Raw genomic sequence first — 14,791 nt, 5'->3', positions numbered from 1 at the left:
ATGCAGGGCTTTGTATTTCTTGCTAGGGATACCAAATGAAAAAAAGAGTATAGTCCCTTCCTTCATAATACATAGTAGAAAAAGCTGCAGCAGAGGAGAGATACAGGCAAAGTTCTCTTGGAAAATGAGACAAGGGAGAGATCAGGAGAGGTTTTATGGAAAGGTGGCACATGATCTGGGCCTTAAAAGAAGAGAAAGGATTTCCACCGACTCAGATTGGAGAAGAATACATTTCCGGGAGGGGAGATGGGCTAGGAAAAAAGGCACAAGCAAGAACGGGGCAGAATGATCCTGTGAAACATCAGGCTGTCCAGTGCAGCTGGACCCAACAACAAGGATGTTAAGGAGAATACCAGCTGAGAAGGTAGACTAGAGCTAAACAGTGGACGACCTCAAATTTTAGGTTAAGGAGTTTTTCTGTGATCTTAAAGTCAAAGGAGAGTCCCTGAAGGTAGACCACTCTTAGGACGAGGAAGGCACAAGATCTGAACATTAGTTAGGACCCTTCATGCAGGACAGCCACAGACTCAGGACAGCTGCTTGCAAAATCCATTCAGTCCTCCATGATTCCTCACACCTCAGGTGAGATCACCCAACCAGGACATTTCCACTATGTGCCAACATGTGAAATAAAGCCTATGAAAGGAAGCACCTTGAAATGAAGGCTGCACCATTACAAAAGGATTAGCTTGGTGTAGACATATATTTAAACTACGCTCATAAAATCATATACCTATTTGATACACACACATATACCTATAAATCTGTATGCTCTAGAAGTAAATAATGATATCTAACGTTTACAGAGAGCTTTTAGGTCTACAAAGCACTCTACACAATATCACATTTGATCTTTACAACAACCCTGTGGTAAGGTGCTGTTAGGATCCCCATTTTGCAGATGAGGAAACTGAGGCAGGTAGAGCTTAAGTAATTTGCCCAGGGTCACACAGCTAGGAAGTATCTAAGGCTAGATTTGAACCCAGGGGCAGCTAGGTGGTGCAGTGGATAGAGCACCGGCCCTGGATTCAGGAGTTCCTGAGTTCAAATCTGGCCTCACACACTTGACACTTACTAGCTGTGTGACCCTGGGCAAGTCACTTAACCCCCATTGCCCCCCCCAAAAGATTTGAACCCAGGTCTTTTTTTTTTTTTTTTTAGTGAGGCAATTGGGGTTAAGTGACTTGGCCCAGGGTCACACAGCTAGTAAGTGTTAAGTGTCTGAGGCGGATTTGAACTCAGGTACTCCTGACTCCAGGGCCGGTGCTCTATCCACTGCGCCACCTAGCTGCCCCAACCCAGGTCTTTCTAACTCTAGGCCCAGGGTCTATCCACTGAGCCACCTAGCTACCTGATAGTATATATGTGTATGTATATTTGTTTCTACATAATATACATGCACACAATATATAAATACATACCTATACAATAGTATAGTATATGCACATGTGATACTATATCTCAGCATTCTGTAAAAAGCAGTAAGAAAAAAAATTTTTTAATTAAAAAAAAAGGCAGTAAGAGAAGACAGAGTTCATTTATTCACTCCAGTACAAATCAGTCAATCCTTGATAACTGAGGATACAACTTCAATCCTCATATCCCTCCTTCTTGATAGGAACATCAGAAACCCACTGTAGATAGCACTAGGAACTCCAGTTCCCCAACAGAGCAGCCCCCATCTACCTACCCTTTTACTTTCCCTAAAGAGAATGCCACATCTCAAACCTTCCACTTTGCATGGAATTCCATGGGCAAGTAGTGTCAGTTCAAGATATAACCAGATACTGCAAGAGAGCTTAAGACATCAGCACAGGACCTTGCACAAAGTAGGAACTCAAAATATATTTGTTGAATGGAACTGAATTAGACCTTACTCCTACTCTCAGACCTGTAGGCTATGGGTCATATGAAATGCATCCATGAGAGCCACTTGGGTATTACTGAGAGAGAATAATTGCTACTTCCTTTCTTGCTCTCTGAGGGATTACTAAAATACTGTACCTCAGATGATTTTCTAATTATAAACAATTTTGAGGATCATGATATAAACAAAACTCGATTTAAGTAGAATGATTAAATAATACAATTATTTCCAAAAAACTACTAAGTTCTTTTTTTTCCTTATTCATTTAAATCAACACTAGCTATATGTGAATACACACATGAAACATTTTACAGCCAAATAAAAACTGACAACAACTAAGTGACTGGGACAGAAAGGAAATTGAGTTTTTTAAACCCCATGAGAAATGCACTTTCACCAAGACCACAAATTTGCTTTATGGCTACAAATAGAAAACGATAGGAGATAGTACATATGAATTCCCTTGTTCAGCTATTGTGCCAGTCTGGGTGATAATTAGTCAGGAAAACAGTTCCCTTTGGTTCCTTGTTGGTGTGACTACACTAAATTTGATAGGACGCATCCCCAGGGGCCCTCCCCAGAGCACTATACAGCAATGGAGTTGGCCTTGAACATATGTTCTTTGTTACCTTAAGGAGGATTCTGAGAAACGGAATCTCAATGTCTGAGTTAAAAGTGTCAGCATCCGAGTCAGCCTATGACACACACTAGTTCTATGCCACTAGAAAAATCACTGAACCTTCCTGAAACTCCAAGATGCTAAGGAGTCAATTTGTATGGTTCCTCACTGGGCTCTGGGAGCTCCCCAACCAATGAAATCACAAGTCTGGAGGAAAACAAAGAAAGGTGCTCTAATCCTATCCCTTCTGCACACCCAACAGTCATTGCATATTCCCAAAACCTAGCCCCGATGGAGGGGCTCCCAAAAGGACTGTGACTAAGAACAAAAGATGTTTTGCTTATACAGAAACACTGGAAATCACCTATTATAGAAAGTGAACTCTGAATATAAAAAGAAAAATTTAAGAATCTAAATACCCACTTTATCTCTGTAAACAGCAAAAACCTAACACTATATACATATGTACTTCTCACATATAAGAAAAATAATATTAAGAAAGATACTTGTCAAAATACGTTAAGATTCTCTTAAAGTTACTGAATGTCCCTTTAAAGGAGATCAGCATCTCAATTCATTGAAAGCTTTTCAAATCCTCAAATTAAGTATTCTAACCAGCATTTTATTCAGATAATAAGAGTTTTTGCTAGGAATAAGCTCAATTCATGATAGGGCCCCCTGGACTCTTTCTGCCCCAATACTCCACCTAGATCAAGAAGGTGGCTTCAGACACAGTCCCCATGCAAAACAAACGTGAGGTCAGAGACAAAGAGCAAACCACCTGGGCAGCTAGTGCCTAATGTCACTTTGGTGAATCACCCAGAGGAGCAATTGAAGCACATATTGCAGACTCATGATCTTAGATGTGCTCTCCTACTCCAGGCATAGGCAAAACCAACTGAGAGTCTCTTTTCCCAATGACCAAACTATGAAGGAATTGCCTTCCTTAAGATAGCACGACCAGTGAGAAAATGCACTGGGCACAGGGTCACCCACACCAGTGACTTCCCCTGCTGCAGCTTAGAAGCTGTTGCTGGGTCTGACCTTCAAACAGGCGGTCAAGGCGCTGCCGCTTCACTCTGTGTTTCTCTAAGAGAGCCATGAGCACAAGTTGTCCAGCTTCGTCCCCAATTCACCCAACACAGGAACAAGCCCACTATGAACCTGGACTCTTCACCTGAAGAAGAAAGAAAGAAAGAAAATATTTAAAATACAGGCTAATGATACATATCATCAGGTTTTATTATCTCAAAATTCCATTTTCATTTTGAAAGTGAAATACCTTACATGCTTTCACATGAAACTATTTATGAACAGCAGTAAAACCATCCTTTCCAACCGGCCCTAGGGCCCAGCATTGTCTTGAATGACTTGGTTGCTTGGTGGCATCAAACCTCTTCTTCTAATATACCCATATATACAAAGCTAGCCCCATAAATGCCCTATCGGACTATCCACTCTGTCATGGAACATGTTTCCAAAACACTGCCCTGGTAAAAATAGAGTCCACATTCTGCCTGTGCTGACACTTTCTTTCTTTCTTTTTTTTTTAAAGTGAGGCAATTGGGGTTAAATGACTTGCCCAGAGTCACACAGTTAGTAAGTGTTATGTGTCTGAGGCCGGATTTGAACTCAGGTACTCCTGACTCCAGGGCCAGTGCTCTATCCACTGCGCCACGTAGCTGCCCCATGTGTTGACACTTTCAATGAAAAAGCCTAAGACTCTTTCATAGTCTTATCTCTGAATCTCACAGGATAAGAAAAAGTTACAGGCAGGCTACACAGAAGGAAGCACAGTAAAATGCTTCCCTCAGACTATATTGACTCTATATCAGCCCAAAGACACCAAAGCTACAGCTCCAAGCTTATGAGCAAGCAAAGCTGTCCCTCCATTTATAAGCACAGTAAGAGCCTTAAGAGTATAATTGTGAACATGGGTCAAAATAATACTGTGGTGACTTTTGAACTGTAACTCAGTAACTGGGCCATTTTTTTTTTATACTTTTTTTTTGTGTGTGTGTGTGAGGCTATTGGGGTTAAGTGACTTGCCCAGGGTCACACAGCTAGTAAGTGTCAAATATCTGAGGCCTGATTTGAACTCAGGTACTCCTGACTCCAGGGCCGGTGCTCTATCCACTGCACCACCTAGCTGCCCCAAGTGGGCCATTTTTAAATTAAGGGCTGAATTTTCTGTAATTAAAAATACACAATGATCAATCTGTAATATTTGAACCCAAGAGAAAGGGGACTGGGGAGGAAACCAACATAATATCAGTCCCAATCAACAGAACCATCATTTGATCCTTATTTTCACACAGCAGGAATATATCCCTCCAAAGCTTACCAAAAACTACATTCAAATGCAACGTAAAACAGAGGTCACATTATCACAAGACTTCCTTCCTAGCCATGGTACACTAGCAACTAGATAAGATCAATCATCACCATGTAATAAACAGGTAAGGTCTAATAAAATGACTTATAATCATTTTTTTCTCAAAGACTTAATGTCATTATTTTCCTTTCTTCAGCCTGCTGAAGAACTGTGCTATCAATTCTAATTTACAAATATTCTATAAATGGAAACACTGCCAGGGAGAAAATCTCAGGAATAGCCCCTCTCTTCAGCTTGAAGGATTGCTGCCTAGTTTCCCAATTTAGAATACCTGGAGGAGAGTTACAATCAGTTGTGTAGTCATATGCAAAATTACCAAGCTACTGGTACTCATTAGCATCTGCTTCTCTGACTTGGGAAGCAAGTTAGGATAGGTTTCCTTCATCCCTACTTGAAATTGGAAGTCATTTCCCCATTAAAAATAGTTAGCTATGGGGCAGCTAGGTGGCGCAGTGGATAAAGCACTGGCTCTGAATTCAGGAGGACCTGAGTTCAAATCCAGCATCAAACACCTAACACTTACTAGCAGTGTGACCCTGGGCAAGTCACTTAATCCTCATTGCCCTGCCCACCCCCCAAAAAGATATCAATAAAAATTATAAAAAAGGAATGCTTTTTCTACCCTGATTTCATAAAGCATTTTATTTGTACCTTTCTCAGGTTCTCATAATGTCCTATTTTGTATTCTAATTATTAAGAATGAGTTTTATCCTCTCTATTAGTCTGTGAACTCAATAAGGACAGGGTTATACATTTATCTTAGTACCTCCATGAAGCCCTACTATGATGCCTCATTGGAACAAACTATGGAAGGTTCAACCATGCTGGCAAGGCTTTGTGGACAGTCCCAACAATAAGACTGAATTGGCTTTCCAAGTTTCACTCTAGCTATGTGTGGAGAGGTTTACCACTAGTAGGCTGGCCACTTGGTTGTGTATTCTCTGGCCCTGGCAACTCATGAAACAAAGAAAAATACAGAAGGATCCTGTGTCCTGTGTAGTCTCCTTCCAATTCTGCAGTGACAATGACATAGTGATAGAAAAGAGGGCAGAAGGTGCTAAAAATCAAATAGTTCTTAACTCCCCTTGGTTGCTGGTACTCTAAAGGTGAGATCTTTGTCCAGTGATCAACTGGTGGAATACTATGAAAGGAATCGAATTACACCAGCCTTGTCATTGGCACAATATATGAAGCCAGAAGAAAGACTTAAAGTATAGCTAAATGGAAGGATAACTAACAAGAGGCAAACAAATGAGTTAAGGAAATTGGCTTAATTATACACACAAAGACATCAAGAAACAATCATTTCATGGTACATCTGGTCAACTCATATTATTGTACTCAAAATAAGTATTTTGCAAAAAGATCATCATGAAAATACCTGTAGATTCTGCTTCAACAACAATTGCAGAAAATGAAATAGAGAAATTCTAGAAAGAACTTGATAACACTCCAAATTAAATCAGTATAGACCGTACTTTTAGTGGAAAGCTAAGGATGGGTGAGGGTTGGTATTTAAAAAAACATGGGTCAAAGAAGAAGGAATGAGAAACATGACAGAACATTACAACTTACAGAATACAGAGAAGTCTCATATATTTACATAAGTTAATATTTTTTTCAAGAAAAGGAAAAAAGGGGGGGGCAGGTAGATGGCACAGTGTATAAAACACTGGCCCTGGATTCAGGAAGACCTGAGTTCAAATCGGGCCTCAGACATTTGACACTTACTAGCTATGTGACCTCACCAAAAAAAAAAAAAAAAAAAAAAAAAGATAGAACATGGACAAAGAAAGCACCAAATAATGTTACAAAAATAAACTTGCCTATATTTCAACAGGAAAAGATTTATTTTTTATGTGCAAATTGTCTCTAAATCTATTAGATCAAATATTAGAATTAGCAATAACCTAGAAAAAAGAAAGCTAATGAAATTAATATTGGCATGCAACTAAAACTACTATATATTGCTTATTAAAATGGGTTAAAGTAGCAAAAATGACAATTACATCAATTATAATAATTTTATGCATAAATTGAACCAATATAAGTTAATTGCCACAACAAAGAAATCAAAAGAACTTAAACATTTAGTCAGCAAACATTTGATATACCAAACAGAAAGGTAAACGAAAACCAACAAATTAGAATATCAACTTTTTTTGTAAAAGAAATTAATAATATCATCTCATAAAACAGAGAAGAAAAGGGTAAAACCAATTTAAAGTTTTGTGAAAGCTCTAACTAAGCAAGGTGATTCCCAAGGCACTTAAAGGTGAAAATGGAAGAAAGGCAGTAAACAGTGGAAAAACAGAAAAGATCTGCAAGGATTTTTAGAATCAACTTTTTAAAAAACCATCAAGGGTAATATAATCATTACACTTGGGCTCCAAATCACAGTTCAAGAGGTGCTCACACACAGAGAGGTATAAATGACACCAAAGAAGATAAACATAAGGAAAGTAGCCAAGTAAAACCAAGTATACAAAAAAGAGATCTGTGCTGGGCATGATAAAAAACTATGAGGTGGGGGCAGCTAGGTGGCACAGTGGATAAAGCACCAGCTCTAGATTCAGGAGGACTTAAGTTCAAATACAGCCTCAGATGCTTAACACTTACTAGCTGTATGACCCTGGGCAAGTCACTTAACCCTCATTGCCCCACAAAACAAAACAAAACAAAACAAAACAAAACAAAAACAAACTATGAGGTGTTGCAGAAGACACCAAAGTTGAAGAAAAAATTCTTGAACTTCATGGCCTTCATGGAGAGACCAAGAACACTTCAATAACTATTCACCTACCCATCTATATCCCTACTTGTCCATCTAGATAAAAATTTTATGGGTAGCCTCAACATGAGTATTAATAAAGAACAGGCAGACTTTCATAAGTAGTATTTCATAGTAGATAACATCTCTATCATTATATAAATGACTGAAAGATGTAAAAAAAAAAAAACCATACAAGATACCACTGTTTACCATTTATTGATAATTTTAAAAATCATTTGATTTAATAGAACAAAGTACAAAATCTTTTTTCTTCTGCCAAAAATATAAACATCTTATTTTTGTGGCTTTTTAGTTATAAGGAATTTGTTTTGTTTTCCAATGAGGGCAGGGTGAGAATGAGAAAATAGATTTCTGTGAATTAAAAAAATAAAACTTCAGGGCAGCTAGGTGGCGCAGTGGATAAAGCACTGGCCCTGGATTCAGGAAGACCTGAGTTCGAATCCAGCCTCAGACACTTGACACTTACTAGCTGTGTGACCCTGGGCAAGTCACTTAACCCCAATTGCCTCACCAACCCCCCCCCCAAAAAAAACCACTTCAATTTTTAAAAAGAATTCTCTAGAGGCAGTAAGCAAGAGAGCTGGGATTGGTACTCAAGTCTTCTAATGTCGAATTCAGTATTTTTTCTACCATATCATGTTACCTATACTGATCATGCAAATGATTCACTAAAATATGTATATGGCCTATTGCTCTTTGCTAGGAAGATAGAAAATCTAGGTAAGGTCTATCCTTTACTCTCGTAGTATTATACAAACTTAGAAAAGCAATATATTATAAAACATTTAGCCGTCTTAGTTGGTTATTCATGCACGAACCAATATGCTTATAATCAGAAAATCTAAAAGGAGCACTGGCTACTACATACAGTAAGACAACCACAAAGCATGTAACTAAAAAAGTTCTTTTTTCTGAATATGTCTTTTTCTAGGGTTTAGAGGCTCCTCTTCTTTTTCTTTCTTTTTTTTGGGGGGTGTGTGTGAAGCAATTGGGGTTAATTGACTTGCCCAGGGTCACACAGCTAGTAAGTGTCAAGTGTCTGAGGCCGGATTTGAACTCAGGGCTGCCTGACTCCAGGGCTGGTGCTCTATCCACTGCACCACCTACGGGCCCCAAGGCTTCTCTTCTTGCTTGACTGTCAGTGGTCAGATTTTTGGTTTTATATCATGCACAATGATGTGTGAAGAATGACCACTTCTAAAATGAATAAGTGCTGGAAAAATGTCATTTAAGCCATAACCTACAAAAATTTCTACCTAAAGCCATCACTTAGAAGTTTCCTACCTGGCCATGGGATCATAGTATCATAGATTTAGAGTTAGATGAGACCTTAGGGCCATCTAGCCCAACCTTTTCATTTTGTAAGGAAGAAACTAGAGCCCACAGAAGTTAAGACATTTGTCCAAGGTCACATAGGTTCTAAGTAGCACAGGCCAAATTCCAATGTTTACATTGCTTTTCTATTACTGTGAAGGTAAAATATTGGCTTTTCATTATGTATAACAAGTTGTCATGTAAGAGGTCCCTCTGAGGAACTCTGAGTGTTCATTCTTCCCATGCCAGCTTTGATATTAAAGTCTGCCAGACAATGGAAAGGACAACAAAACTAAGACACATGAGAAATATTTGAAGGCAAAACAAAAAACCTTATATTATGAGAATGCCAATTATAGCAATAACGTGCCACAACATGAATAATTGGAGAAATGACTAGGCATGCTGTTTTATGACGCTAGATCTCATTCTACCAAAGACTGAACTGAATTAACAATCATCATAGTTTAGCAGTAAGAGTAGACTCTGATGAGAAGAGCATAAAGTGACACCTTAAATACTTAGGGAACTCAATTTTCTGAACAGCTAAATATTAAGGAAAAAAGATAATAAAAAGAGACCCCCCCAAATGGATGTCAAACTCTATGCTGTATAGCAGCCCCTATACAATTTCTAAGAGGGTCCCATAGGTCCCCATTCCCAGTTTCTTTACTCTTTATTTACTCACAATTGTAACAGCTTTGGCTACACAGTTTACCATTTTATAGTCAATTAAATGAAGCAAATTTAAAGAGGTTGGCTAGAGAGAACCACATTGCCAATAAAAAAGTGAAAGTTGACTGAGAAACGCCCCCCCCCAAATATATATATATAAAACGCAGACACCAGAATTCAAAAACTATACCAGTCTGTGACAGTTTAGAACAGGGCCAAACATAAGGAATTGGAAGTTGAGGGGATGTTCATCAATTGGGGAATGGCTGGACAAGTTGTGGTATATGATACAATGGAATACTGTTATGCTGTAAGAAACGATGAGCAGGAGGAGTTCAGAGAAACCTGGAGGGTCTTGCTTGGGCTGATGATGAGTGAGATGAGCAGAACCAGAAGAACATTGTACACAGTATCATCAACATTGAGTGTTGATCTACTGTGATGGACTAGATTCTTCTCACCAATGCAATGGTACAGAAGAGTTCCAGGGAACTCATGATAGAAGAGGATCTCCAAATCCAAGAAAAAAAAAAAAGAACTGTGGAGTATAGATGCTGAATGAACCATACTATTTCTTTTGTTTATGGTGCTGTTGTTTTTTTTCTATTTTGAGGTTTTTCGTCATTGCTCTGATTTTTCTCTTATAACATGACTAATGCAGAAATATGTTTAATGTTATTATGTGTGTGTGTATATATATATATATATATAAACACCTATATCAGATTACCTGCTGTTTAGGGGAGGGGGAGGGAGGGGAGGGAGGGAGAAAAATCTGAAATTGGAAAGCTCGTATAAACAAAAGTTGAGAACTATCTTTACATGTAATGGGAAAAAATACTTTATTAATTAAAAAAAAAGAATAGGGTCAAACAGCTCTATGTCACCCAAAAGGTTTCAGGGGCATCAATTTATTAGAGCATAGTACCAGTAGTTTTTTAAAAGATACCCCTAAAATATCCAGAAAAGGCTATACTCTAGTCAGTAACCTGGGAGAAAAAGCCTGGTAAAGAAGAAAGATCTAGACTGGGAGTCAAAGATGGGTGATCACATTCCTCTTTCCTACTTCCCTGAGCCAGTTTCATTTTTGTGAATATGAGCATTAAAAAACCCATTCTGCCTACTTTACAAGGCCTCTGAGCCTTAATTTCTTTATCCACAAAACAAATGAAAGATGGTAAATGAGTTTCTTGCACTTTGTGGAAGAGGGTGTGCTAGACTTTCAAGGGAAAGTTTTTGTGCCAACTGTTACTGAGCCGTCTTAGTATCTACCCCTTTCTAAAAGCTATATAATCAGGCTGGAGAATTAAAATAATTTTCAATTGATAATCTTGAGGGAAAGTAGACTATTGGAAGCTTTAGCTGATAGAACTAGAGAATCACCCCTGATCTCTCAGGGATAACCTAGAACCCAGGAAGAATGATTGGGGTGAGGGGAGAGAGACATTGACAGACAGACAGACAGACATTGCCAAGCTCTAGAGACTTGACTTATCTGTGGGAGTGGGAGTTGAGATAAGGATCCTCAGAACTTAAAAAGGCTCCTGAAAAAAATGCACATATTTCAATCAGTTGCCCAGTTTGGGGGTCTCCTTGTGGGTTTCAAAATCCAAAGGCATATAGGACCAACCATTTGAAAGATGAATCATAGCACATCCTTCCCAGGATAGCCAATCACTGAGCATGTCTCAAATACCACACTGACCCCCTGACCCATTATCAGGCCTCTCCTGTTGGTCTGACCTGCTGCACAAACTCCTAACTCTCTTTTCTGTGCCAAATGTCAACTTCTTAGGCTGGTTAGATCTGTGATCCAATGCACTCACAGCAGCTGCAAAGGTTGTTGGGGGAGACAGGGGGGCAGCTAGGTGGTACAGTGGATAAAGCTCTAGATTCAGGAGGACCTTAGTTCAAATCTGTCCTCAGACACTTGACACATACTAGCTGTATGACCCTGGGCAAGTCACTTAACCCTCATTGCCCTAGAAAAAAAATTTTTTTAAGAAAAAAAAAATTAAATAAAATAATTTTTAAAAAAAAGAAAAAAAGTTTATTGGGATAATTCTTTCCCTAACCCAGCCCCCTAGATCACTTTAAAGAATAGAGTCACCCCTCTATTGGCTCTGGGTTCTGAGGCAATGGTCCATAAAAGCCTCTTTTGACTAGGTTTCAGTTTTGATGGTAGGAATTGATTTTTTTCATACTGAAATTCACTTGCATGGCTAGATACTTTGAATAAGGTAACTGAAAAATCAATTAATAACAAATAATTATTATTTATAAGGGCTACACTTCTAGGATACATATAGGGATTTTTAACAAGTATATTAAATCAAACTGCTCTCACCAAAATATTTTCCACTTTACCACATTCTTTTTAATTTCTGTCTTTGTGTATATTTTATAATGTCCACAACAGACTCATATTGCAGAATATATAACTTGTAAATGAACACACACATATCTGGAGTGCACATGCTCAAAAATATTTGACTGAGGAGCTCTGTGATCAACAGAACACTGTGCTCAATGTGAACACAAGCCACCACCCTGATTCCATCCTTCAACATCTCTTCCTGGACTATTATCACTGTCTTGCCTCTCCCCTCTCCAATTCATACTTCACATAGCTGCCAAGGTGATATCAGTGAAACATAGATCTGACCATATCATTTTCCTGCTCAAGAAAAGAAGAATAAAAGGAAGCCAAAGAAGGATAAAAACAAAATATTCTGTTCACATCAAAAGCTCTTCACAAACTTGCTCTCCTCACATATTCCGTATTCCAATCAAATTGACCAATTTGCTATTCTTCATGCACAACATCTCCTTTTTCTAAGACTTTGCTCAGATTGTAGACTGTCCCCCATGAATGGACTATCTTCTTTCCTCACTTCCACTTCTTAGACTCCCTGGCTCCCTTCAAGTGCTAGCTACCTCCAATATATGACCTTCACTGATGACTCCAATGTTAGTACTCTTCTTCCCTCTAAAAAATTACCTTGTCTCTATTTTCTATTGACTTAAGATTTATGAAACTTATCTGTGTACGTGCCTTATTCTTCCATTAGAATGCAGTTTAATGATTATCTTTTGTATTGTTCCAGACCTATAGAGTGTGATGAGCAGAGTAGATAAGAAATTCTCATTGAATTACAGGTTTGCATATAGGATTTGGAGGCTGGGATGTGGGGGAGGGGCCACCATAAGAGAAACACATTAAGATTTGTAACAACTAATTTGTAATAAAGAGTACAGAATCAAGAAGACAGCATATACAATGACTACAATCATGTAAGTGAAGGCAACACTAAAAATGCAGAATTCAAGTCAAATGATCAATCATCAATTCTGATTTCAGAAAACTGAAATCAAACACATTCCCTGCCTTTCTGGTAAAGAATGGAAAAACAATACCAGAACATTACATGTATTGTCAATCACAAATGGTATATTAGATGATTTTGCTTAACTATATAGGAATATATCACATATATGCGTGTATATGTCTGTATAGAGGTTCTATGGGAGGGAGTGTTTATTAGGTGACTGATACAGCCAAACAAATTTTCTCATTTAAACATGTTTTAAGAAAAGGCCATGGTTTCAGGTCAGGGAAAACACAAGGGATATCTCTCCCTTTTTTCTGAATAAAGCCCATCACCTTGCAGCCCAAAGAGAACACAGCCCAGGAGTTCTTAACCTTTTTTGTGTCATGGACCTTTTGGAAGTCTGGGGAAGCCTTTGGGTCCCTACTCAGGGAATAAGATGTTTAAAGGCATAAAACAAAATACATAAAATTATAAAGGAAACCAATTATAATGAAATACACTTATCAAAGGGTTAAAAAAAGTATGTGATATAGTTCATGGACCCCCTGAAATCTATCCATGGACTCCTTGGGGGTCCGTGGACCCAAGGGCACAAGCCTCTGATCTAAACCGAACCTTTAATATTCTGTCAAGGAACAAGAGGAATCTAAATGAAAAAACTGAGCAAAGACCTCTGTGGAGACAAAGGAGAGGGTAGGCAGGAATGAAGGAGACCTAGATGTCTCAAATGGTTCTTTCTCCCCAAAGATTCTGAGCAATTGTGCTTTTGGCTAGAAGTGAAGCTAGCAGGCATCTCCTTATTCCTCCCCAAATAATTTTGGCAGAGGTAAAATTTTGAAAGAAATTGGTTGAAATAATCCCTTAAGTTACCTTCCTACTGTTTCAAAATATATATTTTTAAAATTTCATCAAATATTTACCACCGTCCTTCCATTTTGATAATGGAAGCAAAGATTAGCTACACAATGTTTGTTTGTTTGTTTTTTCCTCAGAAAACAGATTTTGTTTTGTGCATGTATGGGGAGTTCTGCTTTCTGAGATACATGTTCAGGGATGCACCAGGCACCAATTCCACTGCAATTCTGTCATGTTCAGTGATAAATGAACTTAAACTGAACATGTAAACATTCCATTACCCAACATAACAAGTATGAAATAAAATCAGCAAGCTCTTTTTAACAAGTCACCTCAAAGTCAAGTTAACATATTTCTGCATATGAAAGAGAATGTGAGCTTAATCATAGCTTGCTTTTGTATAGCATTCCACAGTCTACAAAGCACTCTCTTAGACCTATCTCCCTTTCTAGCCTCACATTTAATTATACACCAGCCACTAAGCTGTGGGAGAGTCTCTGCAGGTAATGAACACAGAACCACATCTGTGACCTCACAACAAGAAGAAACTTAATTGGTTGAAACTTCCCCCGCAAGGTCCACTCTATATGTGGCTGGTGTGCTACCAGAATATTTTTTATGCTATGAGCTAATCTTAACAGCAAAGTTACTGGTTAGTAAATATAATTTTCCTGAAGGCCAAACTGTTTCAGAAAACAACTTCAGGTCCTGAACAACAAAAATCTGCAGCCTATCTTAGGAAAACAAGCACCAGAACTCTACTGTCTCATCTTACAATGTTAACCTCAGCAACATCAGTGCAAAGGAAAGTAGACAAATTGGTGCGATGTATTAGCTTTTCCCCTGCCTCACTGGTCTGTTCTGTGCTGGGCAAACAGATCTCCACTGCTTAGAGTTAAAGTGATGTCTATTTATAGAGTTCTGCCAGCTACATTCTAGC

The sequence above is a fragment of the Dromiciops gliroides genome, chromosome 6, assembly GCF_019393635.1.
Source record: "Dromiciops gliroides isolate mDroGli1 chromosome 6, mDroGli1.pri, whole genome shotgun sequence".
Classification (NCBI taxonomy): Eukaryota; Metazoa; Chordata; class Mammalia; order Microbiotheria; family Microbiotheriidae; genus Dromiciops; species Dromiciops gliroides.
The sequence above is the reverse complement of the archived record's forward strand: the minus strand, read 5'-3'. Positions refer to the sequence as shown.